Genomic DNA, 21,062 nt, shown 5'->3' on the forward strand with positions numbered 1-21,062 from the left:
CAACCTGGAGTTATGAGGATGCAGCCCGTGCCAAGAAAGAGTATCTTGTTTACTATGCTAGTAATGGGTGGAAATGGTGGGAACATGTAACAGTTCTGTCCCAACTTTGTCCCAACTCCTCCTGAAAGCATCCCCCAGAGAACCGGGAGATAAACCTGGAGATAGCTTTCCTTTGGTTGATGCCTGCTAATCTCTCTTTTGTAGTTTGGGATATTATAATGGCAAGCCATTCAGACTTCTAAAAATTAATCAGACCCAGGAGTTTCAGTAAAATCTTAGGAAAGGTTTTGCCAAAAGTAGTAAACAACTTTCTTTGTCAAAAATACTATTATGTTGTCTGTATATTACTACCATTGCCACAAATATTTATATGCCACTTTTCAAAAAAAGGTCTCAAAGTGGTTTACATACAACAACAACAACAACAATAATATAGTATCCCCACAATGCTCACAGACAAACAAGAAACACCAGGGAGACACCAATACCCCCCACTGGAGGAAAGCTGTGCTGGGGTTTAATAGGGCCAACCAGGGAATATTGGAAGAAGTGTTGCACTGTGTGATCATACAACACACTGCGGGAGCAGTACACCTTGCCTCTGCAAACAATGCGGGTGAGTTTTCAAACTCTACAGCAGCGAGGATGGGATCTCTCTATGTCAGCGTTGTACCGTGAAATATGTGAGCCAATATTAAGAGTTCTGCATATATTTGAAGCAATATTTCAATTGTTAACAAAGCCAATTTGATCTGTATCCAGCAGTTCGTATATAATGGCCAGCATGTTGATCAGCATTAGAAGCTGCGTGTTGGTAGGGAGGCCTGTTCCGAACCCAGCCAAAGGCTTGTGGAACAGCAGAGCATGTGGAACAGCAGAGCAACCTTCACTGTGAGCATAGAGCTCCTGCCGCAATGGATTGGCCAATAGTATTTGAACATGACGTTCAAGTACAGTCTCTTATCTTAACATCTTGCTTTAATAAAGCTATAGGCCTGTAAGAATCTGTCTGTGAAGTATCTTTCCTAAACTTAGGGATAACTATGATTCTAGCTTTAGTCCAAGAACCCAGACATGCATATGCACACATAATTATATTTATTAAATTTAATAAGGAATCCTAGAGAGAACCAAAGAATGTTTTATTATATTCTGCAATCAATCATTCAGGCCCCAGGGATTTATTATTTTTCATTCTCAAGGCTGTTTTCTTTCTTTCATCCAGAGTAACTGGAGACAGTTCACATGATTTGCTGATCATCTGGGGATTTTAAAAATAAGTTTGGTTGTGGCAAGTTGGGTGAGTACAGTTTTCTGTAAAAATTGGAAAATTCTGTAACAGTGTATTGAGTTTATTTTATTATCTCCATCTTTCAAAGGTGGAACAATATCACTGGTTTTCTTTTTTCCCTTGAGTATTTTACTGAGTACCATATACTACTCAAATAAATCAGGTAACTGGATTTATTTCCAGATTTAAACATTGTTTTAAAAGATGCAAGGATTTTTCAGTATTACCACAGTCTGAGAGAGCAAGTTGTTTCCTAGCTGCAGTCAATCTCCTATCCAGGCCTTTTATGTTCGCCCTCTAACAATTTAATCTGATTAAGGAGTTCTCTCTTCCTTTTTAAGCCTACTTTCCTTAAGGAAAGTAAGCTTACGTGATCACCCAGCATTCAGTGAGGCTGTTCTCATGAGAACTGCCAGGATCCAAGTGGATCCCGGCAGTGCTGTGGCACCAAACTCATAGGAACCTAGGAAGCTGCCATATCCTGAGTCAGACCATTGGTCTATCTAGCTCAGTATTGTCTTCACAGACTGGCAGGGGCTTCTCCAAGCTTGCAGGCAGAAATCTCTCTCAGCCCTATCTTGGAGATGCTGCCAGGGAAGGAACTTGGAACGTAGATGCTCTTCCCATAGCAGCTCCATCCCCTATCTGGATTATCTTACAGTGCTCACACTTCTAGTCTCCCATTCATATGCAACCAGGGCAGACCCTGCTTAGCTGAGGGGACAAGTCATGCTTGTTACCACAAGAACAGTTCTCGATGTAGAACCCCGTGCAGAAGCCCAGCTCTTAGCCCAGGTGAAGGGTGCAAACATGTTTTTAACCTGGCTGCTGGGGCCATGTGTCAGTGCGAGCTGCTTGTAATCCCTCAGTGCATGGGAAATCCCCTAATGTACCGCACTCAGTGCACGCTGGGATACCCGAGGCTGGTACAAGTCCTGGCCTTGGAGCAATCCACACTGCTTTCCGCTGCACAGAGCAGTGCTGATCGTGTGGAAGACAGGATGGTTGTTGGGGGATGGTGGGGAGGCAAGGTTTGCGAAGCTTCCCCCACCCCACATCCACTTGACATGTCGTGGGAATGCCCCCAATGTGTATCCCCGTGTGTGTCCATAGATGAATGTTTACTGTGAACTGTAAACCAGATGGACAATTGACTTGATTAAGCATAACTGTTCTTATGGTCTTAGTATCACACTATTGTTCCCAGGGTGAACTGAAGACCACAGATCAAATTCCCAAAGGAGCATCACACAACTCCACTCTGATTAATTTTAAGCTTGCCAGAACTTTGGGAGTTTTCTCACACCACACAGCCGCACAACCTGCCCATTGCGGCTTCTTCAATTGTTTTCTGTCCCATCAGGGACACCCTGTAAACACAACTGTGTTTCACAGATTCATAGCATAGTCTCTTTCCAGCTCTCTCAAGAGGGAGCCCTGGCTCCCTCTCCTTGCAATCCATCACAATGGAGAAAGGGGGTCCCTCCTCGGGACATCTCATCAATAGATGTCAATAGCATCTTGTCAATAGCTATTGACAAGGATATCTTGTCAATAGCTACATCTTGTCAATAGCAACCCCTCTCAAAGGCATTTCCCCATAGCAGGTCTGGGCACAATCCACTCCAGGAATTTCCATTCAAGGATTCTGGGCTCCTTTCAAGTTTTGACTGTTTCAGATTGGAAGACAACATTTGACAACGCCAATGGTTCCAACCTCCATCAAAGCCATTGGACGTGAGCAAAGGCTGACCCATTTGCTGCCTTGATGCTAATGCACAGATTTGTGCTTCAGAATATCAGGAAAAAGCCTGGATGACAGGTGAGGGTCTCAGACACTCTATGGTTGTGAGTGACTTAGGTGTTGTGCCCTACAAATGGCAATGTTGTCAAAGAACCTGCAGATAGAACCTCTTTTATTGGTACCCCCGTAATACCCCCATAGTACCCTCCTCCCGCCAAATGTCATGAGGCAGGCCCAGAAATTGGCACAGACTGTGTGAGCATGCTATCTTCAGGGTGACTGTCAGTTATTTATTTATAAACAAAATTAGCCATTATATTTATTTATTTGTATCTATGTAAACTGCTATGAGAACTTTTGTTGAAAAGCGGTATATAAATATATTTTTCGTATTTGTATTCTTTATCCTCCCTCTGGTTAGGAGAGTTCCCAGGGAAATCTGGGAAAGGCTAAAAGGCTGCTGGGGAGTGACTGCGTCCTGCATAGACACCTCAGCAGGGCTACAATGATTGATGATGAGCACTCCCTCAATTGTGCCTCTTAAGCCCATCATCATACAGGAAACCCTACTTCTGTGATCGCAATGAAAGTGTTTGAAGGAGCAAGGGTTAACAGTTTTCCTCCAGCTCGTGGACAGACTATTTATTCCACCTCCCGCCCACTATTCCAAACAAGAGATAAATGCAGGGAAAGGAGATATCTTCCCTATAGAACATGGCTCTACTGACTGGGGAAGGGGTGGGCGCCCTCCAGCTCACACACAGCCTCTTCCTCATCCTCTTGGTCCAAGTAGTTCTCTCCCAGCTCGCTCAAGATGAGAGCCCGATGATGCAAAAGACAGAGACTGGGACCCAAGATTCACCTCCAAGACTTCTAGGTATGACAATCACCTGGACATTTGTAAGCGACTCCTGCAATGCTGGGGAAGGGGGTTGGCGGTGGAAGTCAGTATGCAGTTGGCAGACTAGAGGTGGTGAAGGCAAGGTCCTAGAATTAAGCAGCCGAGCTTCTAATCCTTGCTCTTCTGCAAACTCCTTGTGTGACCTGAGCATACCACTATTGCCTAACTGCACAAGCAGTTGATAGAGCACTAACAAAATAATGTACAGTCCAAGGATTCTTGGATCACGAGCAGTCACATGTGATCCGAGAGCTGGCCCACAGCATCCTCTATGCTAGTGCAAGAAATGGTGCACCTTTTGAGCTGCGAGGCACGACTGCTGGCGGCAGTAAAATTATCTTGGGCTGGCCCTGGACGGCCCTCACAGCCACTTGTCTCAAAAAAACACATGTGATTTTGTTTTATTATTTATTTATTAACACATTTTAATACCACCCAGAACTTACGTCTCTGGGAGGTTTACAGCAAAATAAAAATCAAGTAAAACATTAGTTAAAACAAAAATGAAAAGTTTATAACATTACAATGATTTAAAAATTTTAACAGAATATTTTAAAACAGCATTAAAACCATTAAAACAATATTAATTAAAAGCCTGGGTGAACAGATGTGTCTTAAAAGACATTTTAAAAGCTGTCAGAGATGGGGAAGCTCTTATTTCACTAGGGCGGCTGCCAGGCACTCCAAGAATCCAGAGACTCTTCTGCTAATAAAGCCAATTTGTTTTTTGACCCTAGGAGCTGAGGGTGGGGAACTTCGCATAGCATGAACAGGACCTGGACTATCTAAGGCCAGAACTGCAAAGAAAATGTTTAGAGCCTTCTCCATCCCAGAAGAGTCAGTTAAATACAGGAACTAGACTATCTCGGCCAGAACTACAGTAAGAGACCTGAGTATCCATCCCACCTCAGCCATGAAGCTTACTGATTACCTGGATCCAGTTGCTATCTCTAAGCCTAACCTTCCTCACTGTATTCTGAGGAGAAAAGGGCACAGGGAGTGGGGACACCATATATGTCACATGGAATTTCTTAGGAGATGGGCAGTTAGCAGCAAAGGGGAGGGAAATATGAACACCCACAACACAGGAACTATGAAACATGTCCGAAGCATTAGTTATTAAAAATTCTTTGGTCTAAACCATAGCGGATGTTTGAGCAATTGCACAAGAGAATGGGAAAACTGGTGTCTTGGAATACAGCAAGGGGTGGATAAAAAAAAAGGGGGAGCCCCATGTTGGGTGGACTGCCAGCACCAGGACTCCCAGAATCCAGTGCAGGAGGAGGGCAGGCTGAAGCACCATTTAGGAATTCACCAAGGGTGTCTGTCTGCTTCAGACCAGCTGTGAGCAAACCTTCAGTCTGGTAGGTCTCATGGAAAGTCAGGTCATTCCACTGGTCATGGCAAGTGCAGAACTTTTAAGAGGTTTCTCCGTACCTGCCTGTCTGCTACCCAACAACTTTACCACACTTGAGTCCTTCTCCCTTCAGGGACTGGTGTATCTGCACTAGAGACTTAAACTGGTTAATAAGCATTCCCATTCCATAAAGAACCATGGGAATGACAGCTGTGAGAGAGAAGCTAAGCATCTCCAACAGAAGAGCTGATGTTGCCAACCAGGTGTTTGTCAATATTGGTTTGTAGTACAAATGGGCTCTCGTTGACTTGCATGCTTTATGTGGGGTGGAAATGAGCTTATTTTTTGAATAGCAAAGTTTGGCGTGCACACACACACAAACACCCTAAAGAGGTTGTGGTAGAGAGGAGGGATCTTGAGGGGATGACCAGGAGAACCTCAACTCACCACGGACATTTTTAATTTGGTATGGGACTGTGTCTCTATCCTGCATGTTTGCTGCTGTCTGTTCCCAGTATCTCAGCTGAGAATAACCAGAGCCATTACACACGCAGAATAAAGACCTGGCATGCCAGAAACTGAACTTTTACTGCCATGGGTATGCTTTCCTGAGCTTGCAAAAGGGTGAAAGTGTGCAGATGCTCTTAAAATAATAATAATAATAATAATAATAATAATAATAATAATAATAATAATAAATAGTGCCGAGCAGAAACCCAGCAAAGTACCTTAGCTACCACCTGCCCAAATAGGAAGCACAGCCAAAAAAAAAACCCCACCCCAACTTGCACCCCAAGAAAATGACCAAGAGATGTAAGGGCTATAGAAGGAATGTCCAGGAAGGAAAATGTGGTCACACACTTGTGCAAACACGCATTTGTACAAATACTCCTCAGAGATATAAATAAATATATATAAAGTGGAGGAATACAAGGTACACCTGCCTGTCAATGAATCAAGAAGTAAAGCAATCCCCTATCCACACACACACCCCAAAAAACTACGCACACCACAGATGCCATGGCTGGTGAATCTACAGGCTCATGCAAATACAAATAAACGTGCATACAGCATAACATTATTCTCAAAAATAAAAGAGTGGGGGGAAGGTGGATGTAAGGGAACATCGCAGCAAATTGGACATGGGTTGCATACCACAGGAAAGAGGACTGCAGAGGGGCTCCCAGATACAGAACAGAGCCAACACTCCCACAATCAACCCCAGACAGGTTGTCACACCTCCAGTTCATGCTTACAGGGCTACTCAGAGAGCTGGTCTTGTGGTAGCAAGCATGACTTGTCCCCTTAGCTAAGCAGGGTCTGCCCTGGTTGCATATGAAAGGGAGACTAGAAGTGTGAACACGGTCAGATATTCCCCCTTAAGAGATAGAGGCGCTCTGGGAAGAGCAAAAGGTTGCAAGTTCCCTCCCTGGCAGCGTCTCCAAGATAGGGCTGAGAGAGATTCCTGCCTGCAACCTTGGAGAAGCCTCTGCCAGGTGGACCTATGGTCTGACTTAGTATCTTGCAGTTTCCTATGTTCCTATTCTACACTGCCCTTTACAGGACTGCTTAAAAGTATAACTTTAAGACTTATTTCATGCACTGAAGGGTCAATCATCAGGGTAAAGGCAGGAAGGGCAGTTTGTTGTCTGAACACCCCACAACTGTAAGGAAGCAGTAAGGAAGCAGCTATAAATTGTCTGGGAAACCTCTAACTGTGAAGTGGCCACTCAGGCAGCAGATTTTGGATACCACTAAGAGCAAAAGAATGGGAAGCAGGAGACTCCTGATCCTGGGGGCACAATCCGCCAGCAGGTTTTCCTTTTGGACATAGACAGCTACAATACTGGGACAGACTACTGGTTCACTTAGCCTGGTATTATCTACTCCAATGGACAGTGAGGCGATTCACACGATGGAAGAAAATTGGGCTAGCAGAGGCTAGCCCGATTTTCTCCCATCGTGAGAACCACCGGGCTTGGCTGCGAGTCTGGTGGTTCTTAAGCGGGTGACCCGCTTAAGTAGCCCTGCACTTAAACCGGGTTTGCGGAGCAAGCACTCTGCAAACCCGGATTTTCTAATCGTGTGTTGCCACGGCACGGCTCCACACCGTGGCAACTCACGAGTAGACCCCCAACCGGGAGGCTGAAAAGGGGGTCTCTCCAGCATGCTCTGCGCGCTTGCACAGGGCATGCCGGAGCTTCCGGGGGCCACACGGCCCCCAATCCTCCCAGCCCCTGCCATTCCGTAATGGAGCCGGCAGTCGTGTGGGGAGCAGACTGCCTGCTCTTGTGTGGGGAGAGCGGGCTAAGTCCGCTCTCCCTGCTAACCCTCCCCAGGCGGCTCCCACTGATTGTGGGCACCACCTCCATTTCTCTCCAAGACCTTGAGTATGGGAAATTCCCATTCAAAAGCCAGGGACTGAATCTGAATGAAAAGCATGTGATCTGTCATTGAGCAATGACCTCTCTGAAACGCACAGAACTTCTCTGTGGATGATGCTCTGTATAGAGAGCAATACAACCTGGATTTTCTGCCCCCTGGCATCAAAGTATCATAGGCAGGTCCTAGCTATGTTCTCCCAACCAAACCATTAGCGATAGCCTGCCTCTGCTGAGACCGTAAGCCATTTCATTCTTTTTTCTTCTTTTTTTCAAATTCAATTTTTATTAATTTTAACAGTAGTAATATTATCATTCATTGCAAATACACACAAAAAGGTGGACTTCCCGCACACAACTCTTCGTGAATCGTCAGCTATAAGATTTACCCTTGCTATAATAATAATTCAAAACATATATTCAAACCCTTACAAACATAGCTAATCTACCCAACCTGCAGTTTTTTACTAAATTTCAAACCCTGCTGTAAAGTCCATAGTAGGAAAGTAATTCTTTAGATACAACAAGAATGTTTTCCAATCTTCTTTAAAACATTCCAAGTTTTGGTCTCTTATTAAGTGCTGTAAGTTTTGCCATCTCCGCATATTCCAAAATTTTTATCAGCCAGTCTTCTTTTGAAAGCATTTCATTACTCTTCCATTTCTGTGCATATATAATTCTGGCCGCCGTAGAAGCATACATAAAAAATGTTAAATTAGTTGTAGAGATTATACCTTGTGTTATTTCCATCAGGAAGGATTCTGGCTTCTTAAGAAATGTCATTTTAAATATTTTCTTTAATTCATTATATATCATATCCCAATAGGCTTTAGCCTTCCCACAGGTCCACCACATATGAAAAAAGTAGGGGTGAGTCCGAACCGGTCCGGCGGCCATTCTAAGGAATGGCCGAACTGCCGGACCGGTTCGGCCCTTGCTGGTCCGGGTCCAGGTGGGGGGTATAACTTTAAGGGCGGGAGGGCTTTCTTACCCCTCCCGCCTCTTCGCCCCCTCCAGCGCCCGTATTTAACTGAATAACGGGGCGCTGGAAACCAGCCGCCCCCGCCGCCCCCCCCAGCAGATTTACATTCAAAGGTACCCATACCCCTGCCGCCGCCGTCGCCCGCCTGCCCGCCAGCCCTCCCTCCCAGCTGCCCACCCACCCGAGTCCTTACCCAATGGTTTAGGAGAAAACGAGAGGAGCTACCGAATAGAGCTCCTCTCGTTAGGAAGGCCTCCAGCAGACTGAAGGCGCTTTGCGTGCGAGGCCCGGTCTACCCGGCCTTTTCCCAGCGGGTAGACCAGGCCTCCGGCGATCGGCGTCCTTTGCAGTGCGCGCATGCGCACGCGCGCAAAGCGCCTTCAGTCTGCTGGAAGCCTTCCTAACGAGAGGAGCTCTGTTCGGTAGCTCCTCTCGTTTTCTCCTAAACCATTGGGTAAGGACTCGGGCGGGTGGGCAGCTGGGAGGGAGGGAGGGCTGGCTGGCTGGCGGGCTGGCGGGCGGGCGGGCGACGGCGGCGGCAGGGGTATGGGTACCTTTGAATGTAAATCTGCTGGGGGGGGGGCGGCAGGGGCGGCTGGTTTCCAGCGCCCCGTTATTCAGTTAAATACGGGCGCTGGAGGGGGTGAAGAGGCGGGAGGGGTAAGAAAGCCCTCCCGTCCTAAAAGGAAGGGGCCCCCTTCGGTGCCGGTCCGGACTGGTCCGGACCGTGCACATCTCTAGAAAAAAGGTGCCTTCAGAATGTCCATACTTCCAACATTTGTTTGAAACATTTTTATACATTAATGCCAATTTTTTTTTGTGTCAGATACCATCTATACATCATTTTATAATAGTTTTCTTTTATAGCATAACATGCAGTGAATTTTAAATCATTTTTCCATAACTTTTCCCAGGCTGCCATTTCTATATTACGCCCCACATCTTGAGCCCACTTTATCATAGTTGTTTTAACCACTTCCTCTCTTGTCTCCTCCAGAAGCAACAGTTTATACATTTTAGAAACTAATTTTTCATCATTTTGACATAATTCCTTCTCAAAATTTGAAGTCTGATCCTCAAATCCAACTTTAAAGTCTTTCTTATATATCTCATTTAACTGATGATACTGAAACCATTCTCTAACCAAATCTTGTATTTCAGTTAAACTTTTTAACTTACAATCCTTTTCCTGAAAATGTAACAAATCCCTATAGGTACCCCAACACATTTGCATATTTACTTCTTTACGTGATAAGGCCTCAATCGGAGATATCCATAACAGAGTTTTAGGTTCAAACCAATTTTTGTATTTTAACCACACCCTCATTAAACTCCTTCTCACATAGTGGTTCAAAAAGTCTTTATGTATTTTACTTTTTTCATACCACAGATACGCATACCATCCAAACCTTCTGTCAAATCCTTCCAAATCAAGAATTCTAGGGTTCCTTAATGTTATCCATTCTTTTAACCATGTCAAACAAACAGCATCAAAATATAACCTTAGGTCTGGGAAGGTAAGACCACCTCTTTCCTTTGCATCTGTTAAATTCTTAAAATTAATTCTTGGTCTTTTCCCCTGCCAAACAAACTTAGTTATGTCCTTCTGCCATTGCTTAAAACAAGTTAAAGTGTTAATTATGGGAACAGTCTGAAAGAGAAACAACATTTTAGGCAAGACATTCATTTTCACCACTGAAATTCTTCCCATTAAAGACAAATTCATTTTAGACCATCTTTGTAGATCAATTTTCACTGAATTCCATATTTTAACATAGTTGTTTATGAACAACAAGGAGTTGTTATTTGATAACCAGACCCCCAGATATTTAACTTTCTTCTCCACTTTCAACTCACTTATTTCAGAAAATCTGTCCTTGGTTTTCTGATCCATGTTTTTAGTTAAGACCTTGGTCTTAGTCTTATTTATATAGAATCCAGCCAGCTGACCAAATTGTTGTATTTTATCCAAGAGTCTTTCAATCTTGTCCATTGGATTCTCTAAAAACAGCACAACATCATCTGCAAAGGCTCTCAACTTGTAATCCTGTTTCCCAATTTTGGGACCATGTAATTTATCATCTTCTCTGATAGTTCTACAAATCACTTCTAGAACCAATATGAAAAGCAATGGGGAAAGTGGACGTCCTTGTCTAGTCCCTTTTTGTATTACACAGTTGTCTGATAGTTCCCCATTTACAATAATCTTAGCATATTGCTCCGAATAAATTGTCTTAATTGCCCTAATAAAATTGTTGCCAGCAGTAATTACCTCTAGTAATCTTCACATAAATTGCCACGAAATATTGTCAAAAGCTTTCTCTGCATCCAAAAAAATCATCGCCATCTGTTTATCATTATGTTTTTCATAGTACTCCAATACATTCAAGACTGTTCTGACATTGTCTCTCAGTTGTCTCTTTGGCAAAAATCCAGCTTGATCTTCATGAATAAAATGCCTTAATATAACCTTCATTCTTCTTGCCAAAATGGCAGCAAAAAGTTTGTAATCATTATTTAAAAGTGAAATTGGTCTATAGTTTTTAACTGATGTTAGGTCTTGATCTGGTTTTGGGATTACTGCAATATTCGCATACTTCCACGAATCCGGCATAATCCCTTTTTGTAGAATATCATTCATTGAAGAGGTTGTAGGATTTGATCTTTAAATGATTTATAGTACAAGGCTGACAGTCCATCAGGCCCTCGGGCCTTGTTGGGCTTAGCTTGATTTATTGCTTCTGTTACTTCCATAATTGTTATCGGAGCATTCATAATTTCTATTTGTTCCTTAGTGAGTTTTGGAATATTTTTGGTCCTGAGAAACTGCTCAATTTTTTTATCTTCAACTATTTTGCCTTTATATAATTCTGAATAATATTTTAAAAATTCCGCTCTTATTTCCTTTCCATCATAAGAGAACCCATTTTTTGTAAGTATTTTGACTATATAATTTTTCTTCCTCTCAGATCTAATTTTCCAAGCTAACAACTTGCCTGGTTTGTTTGCAAACTCGAATGTCCTTTGTTTAACATATTTCAAATTCTGTTCAAGTTCATTTGCTATCAACATAGAAAGTTGTTGTTGCAACATTTTGATAGCTTGAGTGACCGTCTTCTTATCTTTAGCCCATAATAATTCCCTTTACTTTTTGGAGATCTGCATCAATAATATCTCTTTTTTCAATCCTCTTTGCTTTTTAAAGTATGAATTTTGCTGTATAAAAAAACCTCTCATAACCACTTTACTTGCATCCCAGACAATTTTATTGTCCATTCCCTGGTTTAAATTCAATTCAAAATAGTCCTTTAGTTTCTTTTTAACTTTCTCCACAACGTCTGGTTTTTTCAAGAGGTATTCATTCAATCTCCAACGAAATGAGGTCGTTCCTTTCTTCTTCCATGTAAAACAAATTGGGTTATGATCTGAAAAGGTCCTAGGTAAAATATCCATCCTTTCCATACATGGTGTAATAACTTTAGATGTCCAAACCATATCTATCCTTGAATGTGATTGATATCTTTCAGAGAAATAAGTATATTCTTTTGCACTGGAATTTTTAATTCTCCACAAATCATAAAGATCCATGTGTTCTACTAAATCAAAGAATACTTTGGGAAGTTTACCTTGTAAATTCCTATCTGATATATCGGATTTTCTGCCCAAAGATATCGAAACAACTCCATTAAAATCTCCCAATATAGTCAAATTGACATTCGATAACTCCGCCATCTTTTGATCCAAGTAGTTATAAAATTCAACTTTCTTTTCATTAGGGGCATAAATTCCAATGATCACTGCTTTAATCCCGGAAATTAGAATTTCCAATGCTAATAACCTGCCTTCTTCATCTTTAAAAATCAATTTGGGTTCAAATTGTTGTTTGACATAAAATACTACCCCTCTTTTTTTTTCTTATCTGAAGAAACAAATTCTTGTCCTAAAGCCTTATGAACCAAAAATTTTCTATCTTGCTTTCTAATATGGGTTTCTTGTAAGCACACAATGTCCAAATTTTGTTTCTTAAGAAAATGAAAAACTCTATTTCTTTTAACTTTTGAATTTAAGCCATTAATGTTCCAAGAAAAAAATCATTTGTAATCCATGTAGTCTAGTTCTAATTATGTGTTGAGGAAGCAGAATACTCAGGAGATAAGTCTTTTTTGTATTTCTGCCAAAATTCTTGCACTTTAAGAAGCTCAGTGAATCTATTCTTCTTACCCTTGTAGAAGAAAGAAACTCCCTCTGGTAGTTCCCACCTAAAACGTATTACATTTTTTTTAAATTTAGATTTTATCCCCTGCTAACTGGGCAAAGAGGCACCTTTTACTGTGGTGATTCTCTTTATTTAGCAGGGGGAGAGTAACTGGCCCTATCCACCCCCAGCACAGCATCTCTACAGTGGCTGTTGCTGGTGTGTGTCTTAAGTTTCTTTTTAGAATGTGAGCCTTTTGGAGACAGGGAGCCATCTTATTTGTTTGTTATTTCTCTTTGTAAACCGCCCTGAGCCATTTTTGGAAGGGCGGTATAGAAATTGAATTATTTATTTATTTGTTTATTTAATGCATCAGTCAAAAATTTGTAATCCTTATGTTTTCTTAAAATTCTAGCTGGAATTTCTTTCAGAATTTTTATCTGGTGAGCTTCAATTGTGAGAGCTGTAGCAAAGTGAGCCTGAAAAATTCGCTCAGTAATTGATTTAGAAGTAAATTGCACCAAGCAATCTTTAGTTAATTTATTTCTTGTAACGAAATCTGAATTTAGGCGAAAAGCTGTCTCAATCTGTGCCTCCATCTCTCCAGCTGTAATTCCCAAAAGTGATGCAAGTTCTTCCCCAAGTAATTTCTTAATATCCTGGTCAGCTTTCTCTGGGATGCCCCTGAACCTTAAGAATCTCTCTTTTTGTCTTAATTCCAGCAATGCCATTTGATCTAATAATTTTTCTTTGTCATCTTTCAGTGATCCCACATCCTTCTCTAAAGTGTCAACCCTTGATTTAAATTCTTTATTATCTTGTGCTAAGTTTTTGACTGTTTCCTCAATATTTGATGCTCTATCATTTATTTGCTGCATGTTCTGTTTGAGTTGAGTCATATCCAAAGTAACTTGTTGGAGAGCATTAGCATTTGACTGAAGAATTTGTTTCATTTCTGACAGTGTCTGATCCAAATTTGGACATTTTGACTTCCCCCACACCTGGACTTGAAAGGGAAAGTTTCCTAAGCTGTGGATGTATCTGGCTTTGGTGTAGTTTTTTTGACATTATCTTTCTCTCTTTCTTGTTCTTTTTTTCCCCTCCTTCCCCTTTCTTAGAGGACAGAGAAAGGAGTAAAGCACTTTCACAGCAGGGTTTAATGTCCTTGATCTCAAAAGAGAAAGTAGAAGCCTGTAGTTATTTTCCAAATATAAACAGTTCTGCACCACAACTCATATATCTTATCGCTAGCAGTTCAGTTTTCTCACGGTAGTGTGAAACGCCTTTTGGCTGTAATTGGCTGAATTAGTAATAGACAGCTTGAATGAGAAACAGCAAATCTCCTCTTCCATAAACTTTTTAAAACAGCAAGAAAATTAGTTTCCACTAATAAGATCTTTTTCCAAATACTGAAAGCTTTTAAACATCAGTTAATCTCTTAAGTTCCAATAATTAGCAAGAAGATTGGGTTCCCCTCCTTAATTATAGCCAAAAAGAACTTACAGCCACGTCTTGTAGCTATCTTCCCAGTAAACGCAGGAGGAATTCCAGCAATTTATCATCAATCACGTTGAAAGGTGAGCTTCTTAAACTTTAGCAATTAATTAGATCCAAACCGTAGAAATTGGCTGCCAGCCAGCTTTGGTCAAAAGATTTCCGCAGAAGAAGACAGCTTGATTTAAATCCAGCCCCCGCCGCTCTTTACCTAAGACAGAATTGTGTCCTTCGACACAACTCTGAATTAGGGAGCTGGCAAAAGGGGGACAGTGGCTTATCTTGAGTCAGCCCTTTAATCCAGGGTGAGGTGGGGTTTTTTTGAAGCCTCAAAACCCCCTTAATTTCTTCTTCTCGGTCCTCCCCTGTCAGGGAGGCATGCAGCTGCGTTGGCAGTCCAACCGGAAGTTCCCGTAAGCCATTTCATTCTAACAGGTTTGTGAGCCACTTTGAAGACCTAAATGGTTTAAAGCAGCGGTTCCCAACCTGGGGTCCTGCAGAAGCTTCTGAAGTACAACTCCCAGCATCTGCAGCCACAATCTATTGTACCTGGGCATGCTGAGAGTTGTAGTTCAGCAACATCTGGAGGACCTCAGGTTGGGAACCACCAGTGTTAAAAAATAAATGCTCATGGATGTGTTCTATGCCGTTTCCAGGTAAAAGTCCATTCTCCTCCTGCTCATTGCCTTGTGCCTTTCCAATTCCTCACCAGCCCCAACCGCCGCCCCCCCCCCCCACAAAACAACAACAAATCAAGCTAGAGTGGCCAGACCTCTAAATCAATAACTGTTCCATTTAGGGCCAAAGTCTAACAAAGGTTAATCCAGGCTATTCCCGATTCAATAGCAGGTTGTGTAGAAAGTGCCAATAGTCTGTGCATTCTTTCTCTTGTCCTGTTTCAGAAAAACGCACTTCCAAACATAGATCTCTGACTGCAGGAGGCCTCTGGAACAGCCCTTCAAGCCTCCTATCAAGGTTACTCCCCAGTCCAGCCGGGAGTCGCCCAAAGCGGAGCATGACAGCTGCGGCAGGAGAATGCCGTCTTGAAAGCCAGGTCCTTCTCGTCAAAGATCTGGGCTTTGGCTACAACTCTGAGGAGACCATCAGATTCCGTTACTGCACCGGGAGTTGCCCCATGACCAACTATGACCTAGCCATGTTTTATCTGTCAGAGCAGAGTGGCATATCAGGCTTGAGAGAGCCCTGCTGTCGCCCCACAGCCTATGAGACTGAGGTCTTTCTGGATGACAGCAACCAGTGGCAAAAAATTCAGCAGCTCTCAGCCTCTGCTTGCGGCTGTGTGGGCTGATGGCCTGGGGAGGAGATGCCAAGGGAAGGGGGAAAGGGGCCCAGTGAACTGTAGGACAGCAGCAGAGCATGGCCATAGCCTTAACTGTCGAAACACATGCCTTTACTTTGTCCTAGTTCAACCCTTGGCTCTGGATTGGGCTTTTAAAGTTGTAGCAAAAACGCCCCAGCATGGGATTCAAGGTCACCTGCGTATTCTCTTAGTTCAAGCACAAAGCAATCCTTCAGAACGACCACCCCCAACTAAGAATGGCAAGAGGGACTCCCCCAAGCAATGTCCTATCTTCTATGAAGCCCTTTCTGATCCACTTCATGTTAAAAACATGCCGCTTGCTTGACTGAATCCTGCCTATAGGCCTGAGAGGTTGGGGTAAGCAAGGTTGAGGCCAAGGGATCTGAGATATTTATGGATGGTTTCTAAGTTATTTAATTTATTTCTTCCCCTGAATATGGGGAAGGGCTGGCATTTGCACCACCCCTTGCCCAAGTTGTTCTCCCCCATATATATCTCCTCCCCATTTTTCCTGTTACTGTGCTGAGGTGATCAGTCCCAGACTTGCATTAAGAAAGAAAGAAAAATGACTGACCTGGAAATAGCGGTGTCAATACAATAAAGACCAAGCAAGGACACACACTGTCTCCTGTTCTGGGGTTACTGTCAATCATTGGGAGCAGAGGACTCTATGCAAGATTGCGTGACTCTCCTTGCTCTAGTGCAGGGCGCACCAAGGTTGGAGTGGGTGGCATACCAAGGTTGGAGTGGACCTGGAGATAAGATTTTAAAATGGGCCCCTCATGGTGTATTTATATACCACTTTTCAACTCTGGCAGCAGCCACTGCAGGGATGCTGTTCTGGCGATGGATAGGGCCAGTTGCTCTCTCCCTGCTAAATAAAGAGAATCACCACATATTTCTTTACCCATTCCCCCTTCTGTCTCTGAAACCATGAAGGACCAGTGAAAAGAGGAACTAGGGGGTCAAGAGAGTGTTGGGGTCAAGAGAGTGTTGGGGGGGAGTAAAAATGGCACAAGATCTCTGCTGAGATTTCCCTTTTTCTTAAATTAAAAGTGGATCTTTCTTATTTAAACAGGCAACAGCAGCCCCTTTTGAATGGCAGCCTGAAGCTCTGAGGTGGAGGAGTGCTGTCTAAAACACACAGGGTACTTATGCTTAGTATTTGAATTTGAACCAAGTTTATTGCACCCAGCCCAGTGATATGAGTGAAGAACACATGCCTCTGAATTCAGAAATGGGTAAAAAATTATATCTGACCCAGAGATTGTCAAACTGAGTCCCCCAGTTATTGTTGGACCTACAACCCCCATCACCCACAGCTTCAAGGCCCTTCGGGCTGGGAGGTGGGAGTTGTAATCCAACAACATCTGTGGACCCCAATTTGACAACTGCATAATTTAATGGATTAAGTAGATCTAATACACTGTAGAAGCTTTACACCATAGTGAGCATTTATATGGTTCCTCCTCTTATGAGAGCTCCTTTGTTTAGTATGGTGGAAACCCCTCCATCAGTGCACATGCACAGCCTCCCCTCCCCTCCCCTCCGCACACTCCATTTAACCCTGTGTTTTCTTGCTTGCACTCTTTCTTCTCCTCTGCTGCTTCCCCCCATCCACTGCATTATGGGCAATCTCCCCGAATGGGGTCAGGGTGGTTCTCTAAGCTTATTTGGGGGATTTGAGCAGGGAAGCTTCAGCCCTCGCCGAGATTCCTGCCTGCAACCTTGGAGAAGCTTCTGCCTGCCAGTCTGTGTGTAGACTATACGGAGCTACATGGACCAATGGTCTGACTCGGTATAAAGCACTTTCCTATGCTCCTAATGTGATTTTACTGTTGTGAGGAGCTTTTGTAAGTCGCTTCAAGAGCCAACAGGAGCAATTTTAATGCCGTGTATGTTAATTAACAGGATTATTTTAAAATGTACAAAAATGATGAGGCTGAGTCATCAGGTATTGGTATTGTGCATTCATATACCTGAGGCTGCACACCCTTTTACAGTATGTGCAAGACTAAGGAATTACCTGTCCTCAGATAGCCCCTTACCTCTCTGCATGACTCACTTTTACATGCCTCCTCTTGGATCAGGCACACACACACACGACTCCCCTCAGAAGTGTGCACTGCGCACACACATACACACACAGCAAGAAGTATTGAATGCACAAACTTTTTTTAACCTTCTCCACCACCCCTGACACTCCACCATTTGCAGAATCTTGCCTGTTGCCTCCGGTGTTGTAGCCTTCTCCTCCTTCCTCCTCCGCCCATCTGTTTTCACAACCCCCTTCCTGGACAGCTCCCCTCGATCGCCACCGAGCCCTAAAAGCCAGGCGGCACACACGGCAGGCGAGCTGCGTGCATCGTGCATGCGCGCGAGCGCACACACGCTGGTGCCGGAGGAGGAAGCCTGCATGGTGGGAGAGGCAGCGTCGTGTCTGCCCCCAGGCTTGCTGGGGACAGCAGAAACAACTGATCCTTTAATGGTTGTGGGCAGCTGAAGAGCCTAGAGTCAGGGGAGGGATGGTGCATATTCACTAATTCGAGAGCCTAAAAGGTGGCAGGAAGAGTAAAGAAGACTGAGAAATGGACTGGAGAATCTGGAGAGGGGGAAGTAGGCAAGGGATGGATGGGAATGTAAACAGGAAGGTCTAAAGGCTGGGAAAGGTGGGTGGGGAATATGCAGCTGAATAGTGAATAGAAAAGGAGTCGAACAGATAAACACAGAAGGGGAAAGTGACAGAGATGCAAGGCAGCTAAATAAATGGCAAGACAGATACAAAACAGTAGAGGTATAGCAAGATGAGTAAGCTGGGTGAATGGAGAAGGAGAGAGATGGACACCAAGCAAGCGTAATCCCTTCAGCAAATAGCCAGCTAGAGATGTACTTCCTCCAACTAGATGTAGTTGGGTTATTTATGAGCTTCCTACTTGGGGCAGAACTAAATGCAAAGAAAAGGGACACAACACACGACGATGGGATTAGTTCCTCTCCTGTCCTTTCTCATGATCGAGAGGAGGTTTTCTGAGGAACAAAAGTACCAAGCACATCCCAATTGCCTGCTGCTCTTGTGCCCTGCATTACTCAGAAGCAATGATATCAATAGGCTTTCCTTTCCTCTCAAAAACTTGTGCATAGGCAGGCAGGCGGGTGCTGACCCGCCCACCCCCAAAAGGAAGAGAGAGGGCGTGCAGGCACAACTGCTCAGCTCTTGCCTTGAAGGCAAGGGAAAGAACTCCACACCACCGTCCTTGCTGCCAGCCATTGTGCGACCCTCATCACACAGAGACCACGGTGGTAACAATCAGTCTGCAAAGACCGACAGAAGCAGATGGGTCTCCACTGTTACCATCGCCAACATAGCCATAATTGGTTGAGGCCCAAAGGCCCAGACTCCTGTGCTGCCTCATAAAGGGGTAGGATTTGGAGGCTGAGGATCTGCAAGAATATGTGGGTAGCATCACCTGTAGTAGTTTCCCTTCCTCCCTATGTTAGGTACAAGGCTTGGGATGAAAGTGTCCCTTCAGCCACCATCGAAGGTGGTGAATTTATTTATTACATTTATATCCCACTGTTCCTCTAAGGAGCTCAGAGCTGTGTACAGGCTTATTTTTATTCTTACAACAACTCTGTGAGGTAGGTTAGGCTGAGAGATACATGAATGGCCCAGAGTCACCCAGTGAGTTTCATGGTTGAATGGGGATTCAAACTTGGGTCTTCCCAGTCCTAGTCCAACTCTATAATCACTACATTATGCTGACTCTAATCCTCTTGGAATCCTCTTGGATTAGACCAGGAGTCCATCTAGTCCAGCATCCAATTTCCAACAGGGACCACCTACATACATTTTTAAACTCAGAAGCAGGGCGTGGAGGCAAAAAACTTCCCCTGCATTTTGCCCTGCAACAGCAGATATTCAGCAATGGATACGCAGCCTCTGAAACTGGACAGCTAAGATGTTGTCCTATCTCTTCTCCCTCCTGCTATTTGAGCAAAGAGACACCTTTTAAAGTAGTGATTCTCTTCTTTTTAGCAGGGGGAGAGCAACTAGCCCTACCCAACGCTTCCCAGATTGAACCCTACAACAGTGTCACTACGGATCTGCTAAGTGTGCTTCCGTACTTCCTGTGTTGTGACACTGCAGTCCCTGCACTAACAGCAAGGTCAGCAACAAAGAAAACAGTAAAATGATCCAAGCAGATCAGCACCACTGCCTTGGACAATAGGTTGGTCCTAAAATCCAAGCAGATCAGCACCACTGCCTTGGACAATAGTCATATATATGTTCCTGGCTTTATATTGTTTGCAGCCCCTAACTAGGTTGGGGGGGAGCATATGAGGCCTTCACTAAAGCTGAGATCAGAGATATATATGCTAAAATGCAGGCCCAGAACCTGAGGGTAAAGGAGCAGGTTGAGTATATGGACAAGAATGTGAGGTGAAGCTTAGGTGATGGGTTCACCTAGTCTCAAAGGGGGAAATTGACAAAGAAAAGAGACTCCATTACTGTCATCTTCGTATTGCTACATTTGCAGATTGCACACAATGGTGTGATTGCAGTGCAAGGTCAGGCTTGTGCAGTAATGAGGAGGAGATGTAAGTTGCAGCCTGACTGTGATTGTTTAAAAAAAAAAAAAAATTATGGTGATGGGTTTTGGACTGGTGTGTTTTTGAATCCTCTTCATATTTGCATAACTGATAAGACCCCTGTATATAAACTTTGTGTCGCCCCACAATTGGGGCTCTTAACCCCAGGCTGATTGTCCGGCATGTCGTGATTAATAAAGCTTTGAATCTGACAGAATGGTGTGGCCTCTGCTTACTAAAGAACCTCTAGGGAGTCATTTTTCTCCAACACCGTTCACATTTCCGATGCCTTCTTTCTGATTTTATCTTTGCAATATAGTGCTACAACGTTGCGTGGGCGTCATTAAAAAAGTAGCTGTATTTTCCCATTGTAGGCGTCTGAAATTCTGGGGATCGTTTTCAACACGATCCTGCCAAGCCGAAGCATTTTACCCCTGTTGTAGGGTTTACTCTGGAAAGCGCCCAGCACAGCATCCCTCCAAGGGCTGTTGCTGGTATCTGCCTTGCATTTCTTTTTATACTATGAGCCCTTTGGGGACAGGGGACTATCTTATATATGTATTATTTATTTTCTATGCAAACCATTTTGAGAACTTTGGTTGAAGAGCAGTGCCGTTCACATTTCCAATGCCTTGTTTCAAATTTAATCACTGCAATATAGAGCTAGGACATCGTATATCTGGCATAAGAAAGTTGTTGTTTTGGGGGGGGTTGTTAGTTTCTATGAGCCTGCTCCCCCTGCTGTTTATGTTTTGAGTGTGACTTGCCTGAACGAAGGCATTTTGCTGCTGTTGAGCAGCTAGACC

General features: G+C 43.6%; 1 protein-coding gene and 1 long non-coding RNA gene across 3 annotated transcripts in view; one reads left to right on the forward strand and one right to left on the reverse strand.

Moving 5' to 3' along the window:
- The window catches only part of LOC128345920 (afadin- and alpha-actinin-binding protein-like), an 88,946-nt gene that overhangs the window by 3,264 nt on the left and 64,620 nt on the right, over positions 1-21,062 (reverse strand). The window lies entirely within an intron of this gene.
- Positions 4,493-16,283, forward strand: LOC128345932 (uncharacterized). Its single transcript, XR_008316707.1, has 2 exons — positions 4,493-4,816; positions 15,248-16,283. It is a non-coding gene; the product is annotated as an uncharacterized LOC128345932 (long non-coding RNA).

Source organism: Hemicordylus capensis, chromosome 2, assembly GCF_027244095.1.
Source record: "Hemicordylus capensis ecotype Gifberg chromosome 2, rHemCap1.1.pri, whole genome shotgun sequence".
NCBI lineage: Eukaryota > Metazoa > Chordata > Lepidosauria > Squamata > Cordylidae > Hemicordylus > Hemicordylus capensis.